Genomic DNA, 21,587 nt, shown 5'->3' on the forward strand with positions numbered 1-21,587 from the left:
ACGCGCTTCAAGGTGCTAGTCATTACTTTTAAAGCCCTACATGGCTTAGGACCTGGCTATCTGAGAGACCGCCTCCTGCCACATACCTCCCAACGACCAACCAGATGTCACAGGCTGGGCTTCCTCCGGGTGCCATCAGCCGGACAATGCCGGCTGGTGGCCCCTCGGGAGAGGGCCTTCTCTGTAGCTGCTCCGGCCCTATGGAACGACCTACCCGTAAAGATCCGGACCCTTCCCACTCTCTCGGCCTTCCGAAAAGCCACTAAAACCTGGCTGTTCCGGCAGGCCTGGGGCTGTTGAACAATATCCAGCCCCATCTAGACTGAATGGATGGTGTGTTATTTTTAAAAATTGTATCTTTTTATTCCTAATTTTTAATTTTTTATCTTGTCTCTGTAAGCCACCCAGAGTCCTACGGGATTGGGCGGCATACAAATTTATTAAATTTCAATTTCAATTTCAGAATAATTTAGACAAGTAGCTTTCTCCATTTATCTATGTTTGAGTTGGCACTCGGTGGGCTCACTTGGTTCTTAGGTTTATCACACCTATTGCTCATGATGGTGTATTTTGGAGTGGCTCAAGAGATAAGAGTCAGTTTCATGTAATGATCAGGCACTCCAGAAAGCATCAGGCTAGAAATCAGGAGACCAAGCACAAAGCCACCTGGGCAACTCTGGGCCAGTCACTCTCTATTCGCCCTATGAGTAAGGCAATGGCAAGCAACTTCCAAAATTGTGCCACGAAAACTGATAGTTCACAATATGTCCAATGTGTTGCTGGATGTTTGCAATTGATGCTCAGAGTCAATGAATACCGTTTTGCATGGGTAGAATCAGATGGAGTAAACTGCATAATGGGAGTATTGAGTAATAAGTGTGGTTTCCAGCTTCAGTATCAGATGATTTTCTCTGTCTGGCTCTTGGACTTCAGTCCCCAAATGTGTGAACACTTGCGGCGTTACAATATTGTTCCTGTTTTATCTGACATCCTTCAAGAGTCTGTAAAAGAGAAAGTAACAAGGATCATTTTGGCAGGATTTCAAAATTTTCTAGAAAAGTCCACTGAGAGAGAAACCCGCCAAGAATATGCTCTTGCAATGATCCAGTGCAAAGTACTGAAGCAATTAGAAAATTTGGAGCAACAGAAATATGGCAATGAAGATATAAGTGAGGATATAAAATTTCTGTTGGATAAACTTGGAGAGAGTGTCCAGGATCTCAGTTCTTTTGATGAATATAGTGCAGGTGGTCACCAGAAATCAAGACTGACTCGAAAACACAACATTGGATATATCAGGGGTGGGTTGCTAATCCCGTTCCAACCGGTTCGGTTGGAACGGGGCCGGCATCGTCCTCGTGCACGCGCGTTCACGCATGCGTCTTAGCACCTGCGCGATGCTCCAGCTGCTCGCGGAGACTCGCGCAGGCGCTGTATGTGCCATGCACCTGCGTGGAAGCGCAGAAGCCTTCAAAGACCGGTAAGGAGCGTGGACGGGTGGGTGGGCCCTTTGCCGTTTCCGGAAGTTACTTACTTCCGGGTTTGCCGACCAACCGGTTCGCGGGGACCACCGCGAACCAGTTGAAACCCACCCCTGGGATATATGTATACACACATGAGATAAAAAGATAACAAAAGTTGAAAAGAAAAAGATGTGAGACCAGAGAGTATTGTTGGGGCAGCTAAGTAATTTTGGATTCAAGATTTATATATAGGTAGCACGGATATAGAAAGGCTGAGTTTTGTTTTAAAATAAAAATTAATAACATACATGTTCCAAAGATGCTTTTTCCAATGGCAAGTAGACTTGGTTTTTCCTTTCGATTCTCATCCAAGAAGCTTCTTCAGTTCTAACTTCTTCAATCAGAACTGGAGAAGCTTCTTGGATGAGAAGCAAAACGTCTTCAAGAGAAAACAAAGAAACAAAAAAGCATGACCTGGATGACTAAACATGCCCATTAGTGGTAGGGTTCAAATAATTTAACAACCGGTTCTCTGCTCTAATGACCATCTGGGTAGGTGGGGCTTAGTGGTCATGTGACTGGGTGGGCGTGGCCAACTCAAAGTCACTCAGGTCGATGGGCGCTTCGCCTTAGCTGTTACGATGTAATAAGGGTTAACCAGAGAGGCAGTTTCTGTAAGCAGGGGAATAAAGATTAGGCTAGAAACAACACCAGAATGCTTCCTTCCTGCCTTCCTTACAGGATTAGCCCTGTAAAGTGGAAAAAAACCAAAATAAGATTTCTTCCAACAACCGGTTCTCCGAACTGCTTAGAAAGTTAACAACCGGTTCTCCTGGATAGGTACGAACTGGCTGAATCCCACCACTGATGCCCCTAGACATAATAATATAAATATTTACAATTCTAGTATAGTCACTCAACTGTCTTTTGATGATCACTTTTTTTAAAAGGAAAAAAAGATGAAGGAAGAACTGCAAGAAATAGATTTTGCACAGACCCCGGGTAACAGCCTTACTGAAAGGAGAATCCTGCATAATCTCCAAATTAAACATTATGCAAGAATTTTGGTAGTGCTTGATTCTTAATGGATCCTCATTAGACCTGATTCAAATTGTTCTGGGGTTTTTTTTGGAGATTTTAATTTAACAACCTTTGTTATAATAGATGCTCCTGATCATAGGCAGAGTGTTAAAAATACTTGGAGTGCTGTAATTAAGTAATAGAATGTCTTATTTAAAAGAACATCATTCTTAATATAATCTATATATAACCCTAACTGTGCCTATCAGTGAATTCTAACAGCTTTTCTTCTATTTTAATTAAAAGCAAGCTATATTAAGAAATACATGGATGGAAAAGCCTAAATTACAACTTAAAAAGAAGGAAGCCCAAGAGACTAAAAATGCCAAGAAGTTTCTTTTATCTCTTAAACACTCCTTCAAGTAAGAATTAGATATTTCCCCCCCTTGAGTTCCCTATAAAAATAATAATAGAGGTGGGAAATAATGAATAAACAGGACAGGTGAGAGGCAGATACGTAAGCCTGATATGATTGTATTTATTGGTAGCTCTGATTTGATTCAAATTTCAGATCTACCCTTCCCACTGGGTGGGCCTCCTTCAGATACTGTCAGCCAGACAGTGTCGGCTGGCAGGCCCTCGGAGGAGAGCCTTCTCTGTGGCTGCTCCGACCCTGTGGAATCAGCTACCCCCAGAGGTCCGGACCTTACCCACTCTCATGGCCTTCAAGAAAGCCGTTAAAACCTGGCTGTTCCAGCAGGCCTGGGGCTGTTGACCTTAGTATTAAGGTCCAGCCCCGATTAGAATGTATGTGTGTTGTGAATTTTAAATTATTTTTTATTTATTTTGCTTTTCTTTTTTCTTCTTCTTCTTTCATTGTAAGCCGCCCGGAGTCCTCCGGGATTGGGCGGCCTATAAATTTAATAAATAAAATGAAATGAAATGAAAGGCAACAAAGAACAAGGCCATGAATCAATTAAACAATGATCATTACATACTATTAGCAAACACTTTATGATTAAGTTGTTTGGAGATAATCCACCCATTCTCAGTCCTAATTCCAATTCCAATTTAGGTAACATCCTTTTGTTAGACATGTGTGCTTGTCCATTGAAGTCTTGTTGACAAGTTTAATTCTCGGTTGCTGTGCTAAAATCAGTAATGTGTGTATAGTGGGCAACAAGGTACGCAGTAAGCATTGCTCCTGCAAAGGTGCATTTCCAGAGTTTCTAGAATCAGAATTTTAAAGGCAAGCATCTATTATTTTCCCCAACATTAACATTTACTTTTTAATATTTTCTTTCTTGTCTGACAGCGGGCGTGCCTTTTTAAGCTTGGCAAGCATCATTTCTTATGCATATAACTCCACAGGATGCCCAGTTACAAATCTCAGGCTAATGTAAAGTTAGCTTCAAAGTTTGTGGCTTGCTGGTAAATTTCTACTAGTGATTTTGCAGGTTTCCTTTCTGAGATGATATCCACTAAAACAGTGTTTTTCAACCACTGTGCCGCGGCACACTAGTGTGCCGTGACATAGTGTAAGGTGTGCCGTGGGAAAAACACCCGCTTATAGTCAATATAGGCACAGAGTTAAAAAAAATTAACATTTTCTAATGGTGGTGTGCCTCGTGATTTTTTTCATGAAAAAAGTGTGCCTTTGCACAAAAAAGGTTGAAAAACACTGCACTAAAAGAACTGAAGAAACAGAGAGGTGCTTGATTTTCTAATAGGCTGCAGTCTTTGGTAATATACAGTGGTGGGTTTCAAAAATTGTTCGAACCAGTCTGTGGGTGTGGCCTCCTTTGTGGGAGTGGCTTGCCACCCATGTGACCGGATGGGAGTGGCTTGCCGCCCATGTGAACGGATATGAAGATGCCAACGACACTTGTCAGAACCACCTTAAATTACCTCACACACAGCACTGGCATGCATAAGAATATGATGTAAACTTGTTTTGTAAAAGGCATCTTTGGTTTGCGTTAAAACAACTTCAACACACGCAATGTTCTGATTGCACCACAAACGCGGTAGTCATCCTTACCTTTCGCAGAGGCACTGAGTTTTATAAATATGAGCATGATAGTGTAGAATAATCATATCCAAGGACCAGTGGTGGGTTTCAAAAAATTTTGGAACCTCTTCTGTAGGTGTGGCCTGCTTTCCGGGTCCACTGGTGGAACCTCTTCTAACCGGTTTGGTAGATTTGACGAACCGGTTCTACTGAATAGGTGCGAACTGGTAGGAACCCACCTCTGGTTTAGGTTTAGGTTTAGGTTTAGGTTTAGGGTTAGGGTTAGGGTTAGGGTTAGGGTTAGGGTTAGGGTTAGGGTTAGGGTTAGGGTTAGAGTAGGTTTAGAGCGCGCTTCTGTCGGCGCACTGTTGTCGGCGCACTTCCACGCTCATTTATCGGCACCATTTAGAACTCACGGTTTTCTCGCCGCGGTTTCGTCAGGCACGCTTTTGTCGAGCGCGCATTTGTCGGTGAACCCCAATCTATCAGAACTGAAATAATGTCCTCAGGAGGAGCAGGCTTCATAAGTTGACAGGAAGAATATAAACGGACATACTTTCATTTATTCATTCACTGAGTGGTAACGGCCTGGTGAGCACAGAGGCAGGCAGTAGAAGAGAAGGATCTGGCTGTTTATGGTCCATTATTCTTAGAAATAAAGCTAGCTTTTGTGGCCTAACCTAATATTAGCCTTAATTCCAGAGGGAATAAAACAAATGTGTAGAGTTGGCCTAAATAAACTGCTGTTGAAACAAAGTTCTTCTGGAGTTTTTGGATTTTTGCACAAGTGGATTGCTGCCTTCTTGTCCAACAGATTGCAGAAAGTTAAAATAGGGAATTCACTGTCTAATTCTGCATCAGTTAACAGTGGTGTTCTATAAGGCAGCATTTTGGGACCCACATTTTTCCTGCTCTATATCAACGATTTATGGGATCAATTTAAAAGCAATTGTGTCCTTTTTGCCGATGGCATAACATTATTTAATACTATAGATCAGTGCTTCTCAACCTTGGCTACTTGAAGATGTCTGGACTTCAACTCCCAGAATTCCCCAGCCAGCGAATGCTGCTATAGATAATTCTGTTGTTTTGTGAAGTGATCTTGATTATGTGTCTGCATGGGCATCTATTTGGCATCTAGTTGGCAACTTCAAATTTCGGTTAATAAATGCTTTGTCTTACATATTGGTAAACGTAATCAGAATGTTTAGTATAAGTTAGGTGGTATTGATCTAGCACATGGGTCGTCAATCTGGTCCCTACCACCCACTAGTGGGCGTTTCGGGATTCTAGGTGGGCGGTAGGGACTTCGGAGGTTAAAACCTCCTTTTGAGCCAGTGGGCACGTGCGAGAGCACACATCAATAAGCCAAAGTGCACGTGCACTCAAACAAGCAAACACGTGGGAATAGCAATAGCAGTTAAACTTATATACCGCTTCATAGGGCTTTCAGCCCTCTTAAACGGTTTACAGAGTCAGCATATTGCCCCCAACAACAATCCGGGTCCTCATTTTACCCACCTCAGAAGGATGGAAGGCTGAGTCAACCTTGAGCTGGTGAGATTTGAACAGCTGAACTGCAGAACTGCAGTCAGCTGAAGTAGCTTTGCAGTGCTGCATTTAACCACTGTGCCACCTCGGCTTCTAGAGGAAGAGGAAGGGGAGGAGTGGAAACTGATAGCAGGGACAGGCAGAAGCTACCACATATCTTGTAGAATCAGGCTTTAGTGCTGTTAATCATATTATGAGCAAACAGAGAAACCGTCTGAATATCAGCGAAAGAGGAGACCTTCGTTTGTTCCTTACGAAAATCGAACCAGATATCAAATATTTAGTCTCGCAGCATCAGCCTCAAAGATCTCATTAATCACTAGCAAAGCTAATTTCAATTTACTTTATTGTTTTCTAATTAAACTTTATAAAGTTAAAAACATTGTAAACACGCATAAAGTAGAAATAAAAAGATAAAGGTACGTACATTTCTTTTTTTTAAAAAAAAAAAACACCCTCCTTTCTAAAAAATATTCCGCACTTGCGCAAAAACTGGTGGGCGGTAAGGAAATTTTTCCATCAAGAAAGATCCATTAGTGGGCGGTAGGTAGAAAAAGATTGACTACCACTGATCTAGCAGATGGCCTTCAATTTGTTAGGGACCTAGGTGTACTTATCTCTGACAATCTATGTTCCAAACGTCATTGTAACAACATTGCTAAAAAGGCATTAAGAGTTGTTAACTTAATTCTACGAAGCTTCTTTTCTGGAAACATTGCATTGTTAACTAGAGCTTATAAAACTTATACTTGATCAATCTTGGAATACTGTTCAACTGTTTGGAATCCCTGCCATATATCTGATGTTAGCACAATCAAGCGGGTTCAGAAGTATTTTATGAGAAAAGTTTCTGTACATAATCAAATTCCCTACACTACTAGGCTCCATATTCATCATTTGGATAACCCAGAACTGTATTGCTTGAGGTCAGACTTAGGTATTGCATACAAAATTGGGTTCCACCACAAATACGCGAACGACAGAAGCGCGTCTGACTAAACCGTGGTGACAAAACCGCGCCGACAAAACCGCGCTGACGAATGACCACTGAAGCGCGCCGACAACAGCGCGCCGACAGAAGCGCGCTGTAACCTAACCCTAAAAATAACCCTAAACCTAACCCTAAACCTAACCCTAAACCTAACCCTAAACCTAACCCTAAACCTAACCCTAAACCTAACCCTAAACCTAACCCTAAACCTAACCCTAAACCTAACCCTAAACCTAACCCTAAACCTTACCTTAACTTAAATCGCGCTTCTGTCGGCGCACTGTTGTCGGCGCGCTGTTGTCGGCGCGCTTTTGACATCGCGGTTTTAGCGCCGCGGTTTTGTCAGCGCGATTTTGACGTTCGCGCTTTTGTCGGGTCAGGACAAAATTGTACACATCTGTAAATGACTTTTCTTAATGGCAATAATATGTGCACAAGCAACATTTTAAAGCAATGTAAACTGTTCTAAACTTGACTGTAAAAATACAATTTTTAAAATAGAGTTGTTAAAGTCTGGAATGTACTGCATGATTCAGTTGTCTCAGCTATAAATTTTCACCGTTTTAGTCACAAATTGACTTCTGTGGAACTCACTTCCTATTTAAGAGGTCTGTAAAGGTCTGCGTGCATAAGAGCACCAACGTGCCTATCATCCCTGTCACTTTATTTTCATATCATTTGTGTTTTCATTTTTATTTGACAAATTATAAATAAATACATTAAATAAGTAAATAAATTAGCTTTGGCTGCCCATTCCTAGGTGTAAACCAATTATTAGCTGATTTATGGGTTTCATTTCAAAACAGTAATCTTTTTTCTTTTCAAACAATGTGTTTCATAAGATCCAGATCTAATCTTTGGACATTTGAACAGATAACAGCCACTGTATTGTGGCTACTTAAAAGAAAATACACCATTAGGTCCATCAACATCTTTCTCCTCATCCTGCCTTGTTTATCCTCACTCACTGAGGGTTGACAAAAAATTATGCCATGGTTTTTACCCCAGAAAGAGTAAATAGAAATAGCAATAGCAGTTAGACATATACCGCTTCATAGGGCTTTCAGCCCTCTCTAAGCGGTTTACAGAGTCAGCATATCGCCCCCACAGTCTGGGTCCTCAATTTATCCACCTCGGAAGGATGGAAGGCTGAGTCAACCTTGAGCCGGTGAGATTTGAACCGCTGAACTGCAGATAGCAGTCAGCTGAAGTGGCCTGCAGTACTGCTCCCTAACCACTGCGCCACCTCGACTCCTAAATTAAAGCAAACTTGCTGGGCCTCAGGTCCTGGACTAGTCTGCTTTTCCCTGGAAAAAGTGTCAAGTGGGGAATTGAACTCCCAGTTGTGTTGACATGAGCAGCGGAGAAGTGTAACAGGCTGTTAGCACAAGACAGAGTAAACATAAACATTGTGTCTGACCTCAGTAAGGAAAGGGAAAGCTGAGAAAGCAATGTTAGCCTTGCTATCCCAAAAGAGCTCTGGTGGACAGGAGGTTTAAGAAGGTGATAAGTCTCATTGGCCAGCTTTTCATGTCAGTGTCAGAGAGCCTTCCATGTCATTTAACACCTCCTCAGTATTTTCTATATATGGGATTAAAGTTGTAACATTGCATAATACTAGCTAGAATTCCATCAGCAGCAGAATAGCCATTGTATGTCCCACGCAGGGCCGGATTTTCCTACAGGCTAACTAGGCTTCAGCCTAGGGCCTCAAGATCAAGAGGGGCCTACATTCAAATTGTTAGCAAAATTAAAATTACACTATTCTAAAAACAGTGAACACTAAAACACTGAACCGAAAATTAGGAGAAATTCTACGCATATGACTAATAAACAAACATAAAAATGTATGGGTTAAGATCGTTCCAGCGCCGCGGCAGTTGGGGAGCCCGCCCACGTTCCCGGCACCGGCGGTTGGGCGAGAGGCGCGGCTGCTCCCAGTAGCCACCCCGTTGATGCGGAGCCCACCGGCGGCCAGGCAGGTGAGGGCGAGGGGGCCGAGCCGGGCAGCTGAGCACAGCAGGGGAGGCGGCTGGCCTCGCTGCCTTTGCCACAGAGCAGAGCCGCCCTCCGTCGGGGGGCCAGCTATATATATTGATATATATTGATATATATCACAGTAATGATGTATTTTAGTGTCTCTCATGTAATTTACAAACTTAAAAATGGGAGGTGAAAGGGCCTCGTAAGTGGAATAGCCTAGGGCCTCTTTTCATCTAAATCCGGCCCTGGTCCCAAGCATTTGGGAGCAGTGGCCTCCTCAGTAAGTCATAATGATTTTAAAAAAAAAGACAATACACCAATCTTGCCTTATCTACTTTGGCCCTGATGTCTGACAACAGACAAGAGCCAAGGTGGCGCAGTGGTTAAATGCAGCACTGCAGGCTACTGCTAGATCAGCAGGTCAGCGGTTCAAATCTCACCGGCTCAGGGTTGACTCAGCCTTCCATCCTTCCGAGGTGGGTAAAATGAGGACCCGGATTGTTGTTGGGGGCAATATGCTGACTCTCTGTAAACCGCTTAGAGAGGCCTGAAAGGCCTATGAAGCGGTATATAAGTCTACTGCTATTGCTATCCATGTTGCGATATCTATTTCACAATGTCACGAAGTGAAAGAGATGCCACTTGGTGGCCTCCTTCCCCAACACAAATAATTGCTGATGGTTTTAGAGGTCAACCGATTTGATCCGCTGCTTTGAAAACAGTCTCTGCTTCAATTCACAAATTTGCTTCAAGGGGATGATTTGACCGAAGCTTTGTTAAATCAAATCGCCCACTCAACGTATCTGATTGGTTAAAAACTCTTAAAGTTGACAAGATACAGAAGAGAAGGATGTTTTCTTCTCATCTCAAGTCCGGATTTACTTCATGAAAAGGAAGTTTTGATTCTGGGGTGATGGGATTATCTTCTTTTCCAATGTTGCAAACGTCCCTAAAGCTCAGCGAACTTCAGTACAACTTTTTCCCCTCCTTTTCTAGTTTGATTTTTGAAACTGAAACTTAAGTTTCTGTTTTTCTAGCTGGCAGGAGAGCTTTTGTTGAAAGTAAGGTGGAAAGATAACAAATTCTTATTGTCAATTAGAGACGAAGGAAACAGCTACTAACAGAACTGAAGCCTACAAATTATAGGTAGCCCTCAAATTATCACCATAGTTAGCAATAGCAATAGCAGTTAGACTTATGTACCGCTTCATAGGGCTTTCATCCCTCTCTAAGCGGTTTACAGAGTCAGCATATCGCCCCCACAGTCTGGGTCCTCATTTCAACCACCTCGGAAGGATGGAAGGCTGAGTCAACCCTGAGCCGGTGAGATTTGAACCGCTGAACTGCTGATCTAGCACTCAGCTGAAGTGGCCTGCAGTACTGCACTCTACCCACTGCGCCACCTCGGCTCTAGTTGACCCCAAAATGTCTGTTGCTAAGTGAGACAGTTGTTAAGTGAGTTTGGCCCCATTTTACATCTTTTCCTGTCACGGTTGCTAAGTGAATCTGCAGTTGTTAAATTAATAACACTGTTGCTAAGTGAATCACTGCAATAAGTTAAGTTAGTAGCACAGTTAAGTGAATCTGGCTCCCTACTGCCTTTGCTTGTCAGAAAGTTGCAAAAGGTGATCACAAGATTCGGGGACACTGTAACCATCATAAATGTGAGTCAGTTGCTAAGTATCTGAATTTTGACGATGTGACAATGGGGGGTGTTGCAACAGTCATAAGTGTGACAAATGGTCACACGTCATTTATTTCTGTGCCATTGTAACTTTGAATAGTCACTAGGCAAACTATTGTGACTTGAGGACTGCCTGCAATTGTTTTAAAAGGCCAAGTATGATTACTGTTATTTCCTTTTTGAAATATGGAAAAGCAAAAAGCTCACCAACCAGCTTGCTTTGCTGTGAACTACATTGTCTTCGCTAGCTGGAAAAAAGCTGGATACTGTGACTGGTTGTCTAGATATATTTGTAAATAACAAATGTATTAGATGACTGTAAGAATAACAAGAGGCTTATTACTCTCTTCCTGACATCTATCTATATCAAAAATGAATCTCTTTCACACCTTAACAGGACCATCTGCTTTCAAGGAGGAAAAAAATATGCATGTGTACTATAATTAACATTTTATATATCCCACCACTTACATCAGAACATTTTTTTCATGAATTTCTTTTACGTGAGAGGCAGTGTGAGAGTTTTAATTATCAGATTAAAATGGCAAGAATACAGCACAGTGTTGCTTTTGGAACAAGTCTGTACTCAGAGAGTTTTTGTTTACCCATTTTTGATTACCTGATGAAATTAACCACCTGTCTGTAATACAGACAACTATTAGAGGTGTAATTTTTCATTGCATAAGACCAGCGGTGGGTTTCAAAAATTGTTCGAACCTACTCTGTGGGTGTGGCCTCCTTTGTGGGAGTGGCTTGCTGCTCATGTGACTGGATGGGAGTGGCTTGCCACCCATGTGACCGGATATGAAGATGCCGATGACACTTGTCAGAACCACCTTAAATTACCTCACACACAGCACTGGCATGCATAAGAATAGGATGTAAACTTGTTTTTTAAAAGGCATCTTTGGTTTGCGTTAAAACAACTTCAACACACACAATGTTCTGATTGCACCACAAACGCAGTAGCCATCCTTACCTTTCACAGAGGCACTGAGTTTTATAAACATGAGCATGATAGTGTAGAATAATCATATCCAAGGACCAGTGGTGGGTTTCAAAAATTTTTGGAACCTCTTCTGTAGGTGTGGCCTGTTTTCCGGGTCCACTGGTGGAACCTCTTCTAAGCGGTTCGGTAGATTTGACAAACCAGTTCTACCGAATAGGTGCGAACTGGTAGGAACCCACATCTGCATAAGACCATTGAAGACAACATAAAAGATTATCATTCCCAGTTACTGAAAGCCAGCTAAGGAATCACAGTGAGACTAGTGAAACTGGAGTCCAAGTTATCCCCTTGAATTATTGTATTCAGTGGGTAACGGAGGCCAGTTACTTTCTCTCATTAAACAGTGAGGGCTAATATGCTTCCTTGAATTCCTTAAAGAAAAGCTAGACTTTTCTTCATTTGCCAAATGACACGAAAGACTTGAAAATTATTATTATAAGAAAGACAAAAAAGTCTGAATAGTGGACATTGAAATACTTGGAATCAGGAGAAGAGTAGAGTATAAACTGGAGAAAAATCACAAAATATAAAGATCTGCAAATAGAAGTAGAATGACTGTGGCAAAAGAAAGCAAAATTAATACCAATAGTAATACGTGTCTTGGGTGAAATTCCAAACCCTTGAGCATCACTTCAATACCACCAGCATTGACAAAATCACCATCAGTCAATGTGCAGAGTTGATCCCCAGGAGAAGTCAGAAGTTTTGTCTTCTGAGATTTCAGACTCATGCTGGAATCCATCCTCAGGGAACTTTTCTGTGTCCTCTGGGCTGTTCTCTGTGTGGTATTTGTTGTGGCCTGGCAGGAGCCGTTGGAGCTGCCACCAGACTCCAACAGCGAGGGACCCTATGAGTCAGCCCTGGAGGATGTGGAGGGCCCTGGACAGGGTTCCGACTCTGAGCAGGGCGCAGAGAGACTGGTTGGTCACCAGGTGGTGCCTGAGCCTTGGATCAGTGGGGAGGAGACAAGAGAGAATGATCCAGAAACCACCTGTGAGTTTTTCTGGGATGCACGCCGTCGAAGGGCTACTCAGCGTCAAGAACAACTACGTAATAACACTCAGCTGATGCTCATTAAGATCCTCTCCCGATTATAAAAGAGACTGCTTGTGCCACGCCCTTCTTACAGAAGACAACGTTAGGGACTAACGGGAAACAAACTTGGCAGGCTGGATTGCTGCCAGAGTTTGTTTGCATTGCTGCCAAGGTTTGTAGGACTTGCTGCCAGAGTGCTTATCTCTTTGTTTATTTGGCTTTCAGCCAATGAGAGTCTGGACTGATTAAAAAACATTCTCATTTACGTTTGTCTTGGCTTTCGTTCCTGGACGGAGGAAGGGGGCTCAGAACAGGTATTTATATGGTGCCTGTTGTGTGTAGGTTTTTAGATGTAGATTGAGGATGGGATCTAGCATGAGTCCCTGTGACTGATACAGATTGGATCCTGCAACATTATCATTGGACGTGTATATTTGCCTTCCTTCATGACCATCAGTCAACTTCAAAGGCAGCTTTACTTGGAACAGCTTACATCCCATACAGAGGTGGGTTCCTACCAGTTCGCACCTATTCGGTAGAACCGGTTCGTCAAATCTACCGAACCGGTTAGAAGAGGTTCCACCAGTGGACCCGGAAAGCAGGCCACACCTACAGAAGAGGTTCCAAAATTTTTTGAAACCCACCACTGATCCCATAGCAATATTATTAAACAACATCATATGGATGTCCCAGATAACTCTGGAGTGACAGGTCCATTGATAGTAACCAAAAGGAACTTCAGTATTTTCTCCATAGAAGGAAAATAGACCAGATTTTTAAATGAAATAAAATATGTATACTCTATGCTGATATCATGTTCCTGTGAAACAATTCAGACATCAGAAAACTGCATAACTTTCCCAGGAACTTTCTGAGTTGTAGGAGCAGCTTGTGGTGGGACTACATTTCTGATGTAGCAAGGAAAATTGTTTATCGTGTTGATGCCTTGTGCCCTGTCCTTTTTCTGTTACTGTTAAAATCATTGTAAACCATGCTGAAATCACTTGAGCTATAGCAATAGCAGTTAGACTTATATACCGCTTCATAGAGCTTTCAGCCCTCTCTAAGCGGTTTACAGAGTCAGCATATCGCCCCCCACAGTCTGGGTCCTCATTTCACCCACCTCGGAAGGATGGAAGGCTGAGTCAACCTTGAGCCGGTGAGATTAGAACCGCTGAACTGCAGATAACAGTCAGCTGAAGTGGCCTGCAGTACTGCACCCTAACCACTGCGCCACCTCGGCTCAGGGAGAACTGCTTCGCACTCCCCTAGGGGCGTATAATAGGTACAAGAACATCCTTTCAGATTGTGCCATAATTATAAGACTCCTTTTATGGATACAATACTTGCTACACTTTGAAAAGGCCATGTGGACAATCATAAGAGACTCTTGAACTATTCTCTTATTTGTGGCTATTCATTTGCTGTCATGCCAGGTATCTGAGAATTCAGGGCTAGGCATGGATGAATGGAACAACTTCTCACCACTTCAAAATGTTTTAATGAGCAAAAGGTCATTTCCAATTCTTTTCCAGCCATCAAACATTTCTGTGTGTGATTTTAATGAAATCCAGCAAGTTGAATTCATGGTAAGATCTCAGCAGCACCTAATTAATATTTTCTACTCAAAGCTTGTAAGACTCAAAAGATATAAGATTAATAAATCATTTTCAGTGGTTATTTGATTAATGTTTCACAATCCCCAACTGGACTTTATCAGCAGTAATAAGGCAGGCTCTGTTTATGCTACTATGTCTCCGGAAGTTGTGTGTAGATTAACTACAAGTTACCTCTGCTCTTTTCTTTTCTTTTGTTGTTGGCACATTGTTCAAACATGTTGGACTTGATATTCAATTCAGTACCACTTCTTCATTCAACACCAGCTTTCAAATCTACGCCAATTTTTTTTTTGAAAAATTGGCAAAACAGAAAAATGTTAGAAACTTCAACCAACATGTGAAAATTAAGAGGAATAAAGTTCAGACAGAAGACCACTCAAATGATATTATTGATAAAAATAAAAAAAAAGAAATAAACTGTTAAAAGCAGGTTAATATAACTGCCTTAATCCAGGATATTCACATCTGAGGATTTATACGATGTTACTGCTAAAAGCATATCAATCACCTGATAAAATCATATCTGATTTTTTTGTACTCCTCTAACATTCCTATAACTATAAATAACCCTTGCAAATGTATTAATACAATCACTTCTGATTTCTTCTGACTTTTTAATAATCATGTAAGTAAAAGTAATATGATAGGTTTTGGTGTTCCTTCTACCACAACCTAATATGGGGCACATACTTAGCTCTTAACTTGTGAATTATCGATTACAGTAAAGATAAAGATTCTGTTTATTATTTATCTGCCATGAAAAAAAAAAGTCAAGTCTTAAATAATTACAAATATTTTAAATTATGGCATATCCAATTGTAATAATCTCCTTATGAGAAAACTATTGATCAATTTAAACTTAGAGAAGGATTTGCAGAAATGTCAAGGAGAATGGCTTTCTCAAGTTGATACTAAAAATGTTAATTATTTCAAAATCAGTCTCTAAAGCTTTGAATGATTTACAACACAAACCCACTCAGAAAGGCTCCATCAAGCTTACTTGATTTATTCTTTGATTCACTGAATATCATGAATAAACCAGGTCTTAATATCTGTTATGTATCAAACTTTTTTTGGATAACTTTATTTCACTAGAAAAACCTAAGAGAGAAAACCTTTATATATATCACGACAGAAAGCCATTATATGGTTTCTTGTGATGGTCTCTTGTGACGAGCCGATAGATAGAGAAAGGAAGCAGTCTGCTTCCTCCCATATTTGGGCATACCAGGGGTTGTGACACTAAATACATATACCTACTTCCCTGGTTCAGCTGATAAGGAGGAGAACCTTGTGGCTTAGTGGTTAACACAACTGCTTAATATGTAATACAGCACAGGTTCAAATCCCAGTAAGGGTATGGCTAGCTGATGAGAGCTAAATAGCTTGAAATAGATCTATACTAGTCTCCCTTTATTTATTTATTTATTTATCAGCACAAATGCAACACACACACACACACACACACACACACACATATGCAAAGACAAATACTGTGCATTTTGCATAGGAAATGTGCTGTTAGCAAACAAATAAATTGATCAATTAATTTCACATCTCTTGATGCTTAGGCATTCTCTGCACTGCAGAGTTAGCATTTAAATGCCATCTGTTAAGAAGTTAAACGAATATAATCTGCGTAATATAAACTGCTATAAGGAAAAGCAGTTCATTAAAGTTGCCTTTTAATTAATTGAATGCTAGTTGGGACTCTATATGTTACCATGATTTAGAAAAAAGAATTCTCTTGGTCTTATTATACATCCAAAATTAATTACAATTTGCGGGAGGACACAATAACAGGATGAGCAGTATCATTAGGCAAATGGCTCGTATTGTTATTCTCAAGGATGGGTTACTTCCAATTTACCAATACACTGAAAGTGCACATTAATTAACAGTTTTTTATTTTTTATTTTTGATAAAGAGATACCTATTCAAATTATATTTGCTCTGCTTCTTTGTGGCCTTCTTTCAGAGACGCTGGCCTCCTGATTCCAACTGAGGTTCTAGAAATGATAACTCTGGTTCATTGTTATATTAATTAATTCAGCAACAGTGCTCATGTCATTGAATGGCAAGGCAAATGAAATTCCTTAAGCTTTCCACTAATGGTGGTGCTCCATTTCCACTGCAGTGTCTTTAATGATGCACATTATTATGATGGGGCTAAGTCTGATAGCTCTGGAGGTGCTTGCAGAGTTATTTGATATATAATCAGGGATTATAACTTCAGCTATATAACAGTTGACTCAAAATTCTTCCTTTATTGTCGCAAACCTTTTCAGAGATATTATGTAAAATCTCTATGTGTGTTTGTGCACATGTTCGTGTGTGGATGTGATCAGTCATGAAATGCTTAGGGGACCATAGAATGCATGACCCCTTCCCAGCTGTTCCCAAGACCCAAACATTTATTAAACTCTATTAAGGGAAACATTGCTAAATGTCAAGATTTTTATGTTCCCATTTGAAATTCTGGAAAACGTTTCGCAAAAATGCCAAAATTCACAACTGAACACCAATATAAATAAAATCAGAGGGAGAGGTTATGCTCTGCACAATGTCCTCTGTTTAAAAATAAAATAGTTTTGATTTTATGACCCTATAAATGATGTTGATGACTACTTGAACCAAAAGTTGGAAGAGCAAATATGAATTGTGATATGAGATAGTCTTATGTGTAAAATTGGTGTTCTATCCCTTCTTCAATCTACATCTGCCCTACTATTCTTATGCAGAAGCAACAGGTAATGTCCCAACTTGGCAAGTTCAGGTTAGTGCTGCAAAACTTGAAGTTGACAGGTGACTAATATACTTTTAAATATCCTGCAGAAGACAGGAAAAAATGGACCTCCTTGTTTTATGGGAGATTCCTTCTTCCATCACCATTATATGCACTTCTTCACTCCCATCTTCACAACCAAGATGGGTTTTCTTACTGTTTAGAAGAAAGCATGGGGGAAAGCTATATCTTTTAAAGTACAGATTTGATTTCTGATGGCACCTGGCAAATCTATTTCAAAGAAAAGCAAAACTTCAAAGCTGTAATGTCTGTAATAAAACAATCCATTATATTGTTTTTCACACTTTGATGTAGAAGACACTTTTAAAATAGAAGGTACCTGGCATCTTTTTAATAGAGCAAGGAAAAAAGTATACAGCTGACCTATAAATGTTTGCAATTTTCCTCCTTGTTGACTAGAAATGTATTTTAGAAATATATTTTAATACATCCTTCGTTTTAGGAACAAAGTCGAATTTAAAATGGCAATAAAGTAACAAAACAAGGGTGAGAAAGAAGAGAGATGAATGATCTCCCCATTAGTGTCTTGAAGACTCGTCTGCTTATTTTTGGGTCAAAATAATAGCACTGATGACAATTATGGCTGGGTGATCATATGAACACATTGTAAGCTTTTATTAGAGGATAAATGGTCAGCTAAACTTGGTCCCACTTGGGTTTCAACAGGGCACAATTGTTCCTTAACAATAGCAAGATTCTTCTTGGTGTGACATTTTGAAGATGTAGATAAAGATGCTCTACTTCTAATATTCAGATTCAGATTCAGATTTAGTTTATTTGTATGCCGCCCTTCTCCGGGAGGGACTCAGGGCGGGGAACAACTCAAAGGGGGAAAGGGGAACATAGAACACAATACACGTGATTAAAATAAACAAGAATCATACAGCCACACAGGTCGAGAGGGGAGGGGAACTCATCAACCCCAGGCCTGCCGGCACAGCCAGGTTTTGACGGCTTTCCGGAAGGCCTGGAGAGAGGTGAGGGTCCGAATCTCCGCGGGGAGTTCATTCCAAAGGGCCGGAGCTGCCACAGAGAAGGCCCTCCCCCGGGTGGTAGCCAGGTGGCATTGGCTGGTGGACGGAACCCGGAGGAGGCCGACCCTGTGTGAGCAACGGGACTTTGGGAGGTAATTGGCAGCAGGCGGTCTCTCAAGTATTGACCTTTGCCTTTCTTGATTGATTCAAATAGCTAAGTTGGGCCTGGCTCAGTGGTCGGTTGCAGGTGGTAACTCCCAGGACGGGCATACTGGAGCCTGCCTGGAGCACCAGATACCGTTCTGGTACGGTGCTCCAGAAGGCCCGCCTGCCTGCCCAACATCTTACCGGTCTTTTAAGTCTTCAGTGCTTCGGCGCACGCGGACAACGCATACAGCACCTGTGCGATGCTCCGCTGAGCTGTTGGAGCATTACGGAGACTCACTCAGGCGCTAAGATGCATGTGCACGCTGCGCGCGTCCATGTGGACGGAACCCACCACTGGCCTGACTTCATGTTTAAGACAGGTTTTTCTATCCCTTCTTTTATCATACATACTTAAGGATTGTTTCCCTAGTATTGCATGGTAAAGTAATAAGATTGTTGAAAAAACCCACCCTCCTCTCTAGATTATTTTTCAGGTTAGTCTCAAATATTCCTTTCCTCCAAGAGGTAATTGATAAGGTGTTACCTTTCAGTTCTAGATGTATCTACATGAAACTGATTTTCTTCACCAATTTCAGCCAGGGTTCATGACTAATGTAGATTCAGTTGTTTGAATAGAAAACCTAGATGCGTAGGACACAACCCTGAGGGTTCTGAGTTATCTTCTGTACCATTGATCAGGGTATTCTTTTCAGCTGTTTTCCAAGATTTGAATTTGAAAGCACTATTTTGCAATGGTTTGAATTCTTCCTATTGGGCTATGCCACAAGCTACTCACAAGCGTAGATGCACCAAGAGGAGCTTCACAAGGAAGAAGAATTGAGTTTAGTGTGTGTAGGTGAGCTCATTTCACTTCAAAAAAGGATTCTCATGAAAATACTGTAATAAAACTTTAATTCTATAAGACTATTTCCATTTATTTTGAAGTATTGCCTCATTTAACGTAGTTACCTAAATTGTCAGGAAACGTGATGTCCTATGACAAAATGGAGGCCATCTTTGGATTCAGCGCACCAAAAAACATAAAGATTACGTGGAACAACCCAAACAGCTCTCGAGAAAAAAAAATTTTTTTGCAGACCTGTGAATTGTCAAAATAGAGCAGTGTTTCTCAACCTTGGCAACTTGAAGATGTCTGGACTTCAACTCCCAGAATTCCCCAGCCAGCGAATGCTGGCTGGGGAATTCTGGGAGTTGAAGTCCGGACATCTTCAAGTTGCCAAGGTTGAGAAACACTGAAATAGAGCAACTGCATTTCATTCTGAATCAATCAGACTTAAGCCACAGTTATCACTGTCTCGGTTAAAATCCATCTTGACTGATGCGTTATACTTTAAATGAAACTTTCTTTGAAAAGTGTCTGGACAATGTAATTGATACAATTAGGCTTTTGACTGAGATAGCTTATCTGCACTCCCTGTCTACCAGGTATAGTTTGCTGATATTGACTTTTAAAGCTCTAAATGGCTTAATACTTGATTATCTGCTATGAACCTAGCCATTTACTAAGATCAAAAGAAGAGACCCAGTGCCAGGAACCCTTGTCTGCCAAAAGATGAAATGTGCCTATTATGTACTTGGTTTCTCTTCCCGTTTTAGGAAAACGGAAAGCTGTGTAGAGGATGTTTAGGATAAACAGGACAATAGCAATAGCAGTTAGACTTATATACCGCTTGATAGGGCTTTCAGCCCTCTCTAAGCGGTTTACAGAGTCAGCATATCACCCCCACAGTCTGGGTCCTCATTTCACCCACCTCGGAAGGATGGAAGGCTGAGTCAACCCTGAGCCGGTGAGATTTGAACCGCTGAACTGCTGCTAACAGTCAGCTGAAGTGGCTGCAGTACTGCACTACAATACAGGGGAAAATCTAATTTAATATAATTTAAGCACTTCTACACCAAGGAATGTGTTCTTAGGAGCCCTGGTGTCATGGTGTGGTATTGCAGACTAATTCTGCTGACTGCTAGCAGTTCGATCCTGACTGGCTCAAGGTTAACTCAGCCTTCCATTCTTCCAAGGTCATTAAAAGGAGGACCCAGATTTTGGGGAGCAATATGCAATTAATGCTGACTGCACCCAGAGTGCTGTAAAGCACAAGGGGACAGTATAGAATGCAGCCGCACGAGCGGCTATTGGGTGTACCAAGATACACCCATGTTACACCTATCCTCCGCGAACTGCACTGGCTTCCTATTGGTCTCCGAACGCGCTTCAAGGTGTGGTTATCACCTTTAAAGCCCTACATGGCCTAGGACCCGGATATCTGCGAGACCATCTTCTGCCACATACCTTCCAGCGGCCGATAAGATCACACAGGGTGGGCCTTCTCCAGGTGCCTTTGAACAGACAATGTCATCTGGCAGCTCCCCGGGGGAGGGCCTTCTCTGTAGCCGCTCCGACCCTATGGAACGATCTATCCCCAGAGATCCAGATCCTTCCCACTCTCACGACCTTCTGAAAGGCTACCAAAACCTGGCTATTCCGGCAGGCCTGGGGCTGTTGAACTCATGAATGAGGTCCACCCCCGCCCAGATTGAGTGCATGATGTGATCGTTTAATCTGTTTTTTTTCCCTATTTTTTAATTCTTTATTCTTTTTTAGAGAATAAAATTCTGTAAGCCACCCGGAGTCCTTCGGGATTGGGTGGCCTATAAATTTATTAAATACTTAATACCTGTATAAGTGTAAATGCTTTTGATACTGCTTTTTGGGGTAAGGGACTAGAAGGAAATACAATATCGTTTACAAATATCAGTGATAGAAATTGAGACTATATTTACTATATTAATATGCCCCATCTCTATCAAAGTTTGGCAAGGATATCTAATGCATGTGTAAGCACACGTAACATTTCATATTACTGTTCAATGTGTATGCTATGCTGTTTCAGGTATAAAAATAATCCTTGTTGTTTCATGGATGAATTTGTTCAAGTGTAGAGAGAGAATTAATTTCTCCTTATAGTCTTAGTTCCTATAAATGCAGAAGTAATTTAAGATGGTTGTCTAAGCCAAATTTTGTGTTGCTGAGCAACCAGGTAGAGCTAAGAAGGTTTTTTGAGATTCCTTTTGCTGTTCTCCTTTTGCTTCAGTGTTACCTTAACTGTTGAATTTTCAGAGGCAAGGTTTTTTTTTTAAAAAAAAATGTTTTTGTTGAGCCTGTTTTTGTTTTTTTTTCCTTCAAAAAAAGGGCGAGGGAACTTTTTCAAATGACTGAATGTGATTGAACTATATTTCTGATTATTTAAAAAAAAAAACTGCAAATGCAGATAGCTC

General features: G+C 41.2%; 1 pseudogene; it reads left to right on the plus strand.

Annotated features, from left to right (window-relative positions):
- The first annotated feature begins 715 nt into the window (after positions 1 to 715).
- LOC148043678 (V-type proton ATPase subunit H pseudogene) lies at positions 716 to 19,930 on the plus strand (annotated as a pseudogene).
- The last annotated feature ends 1,657 nt before the right edge of the window (positions 19,931 to 21,587 follow it).

This window comes from Thamnophis sirtalis, unplaced genomic scaffold, assembly GCF_051295495.1.
Source record: "Thamnophis sirtalis isolate CommonGarterSnake01/CBP01778 unplaced genomic scaffold, rThaSir2_p1.2 scaffold_11, whole genome shotgun sequence".
NCBI lineage: Eukaryota > Metazoa > Chordata > Lepidosauria > Squamata > Natricidae > Thamnophis > Thamnophis sirtalis.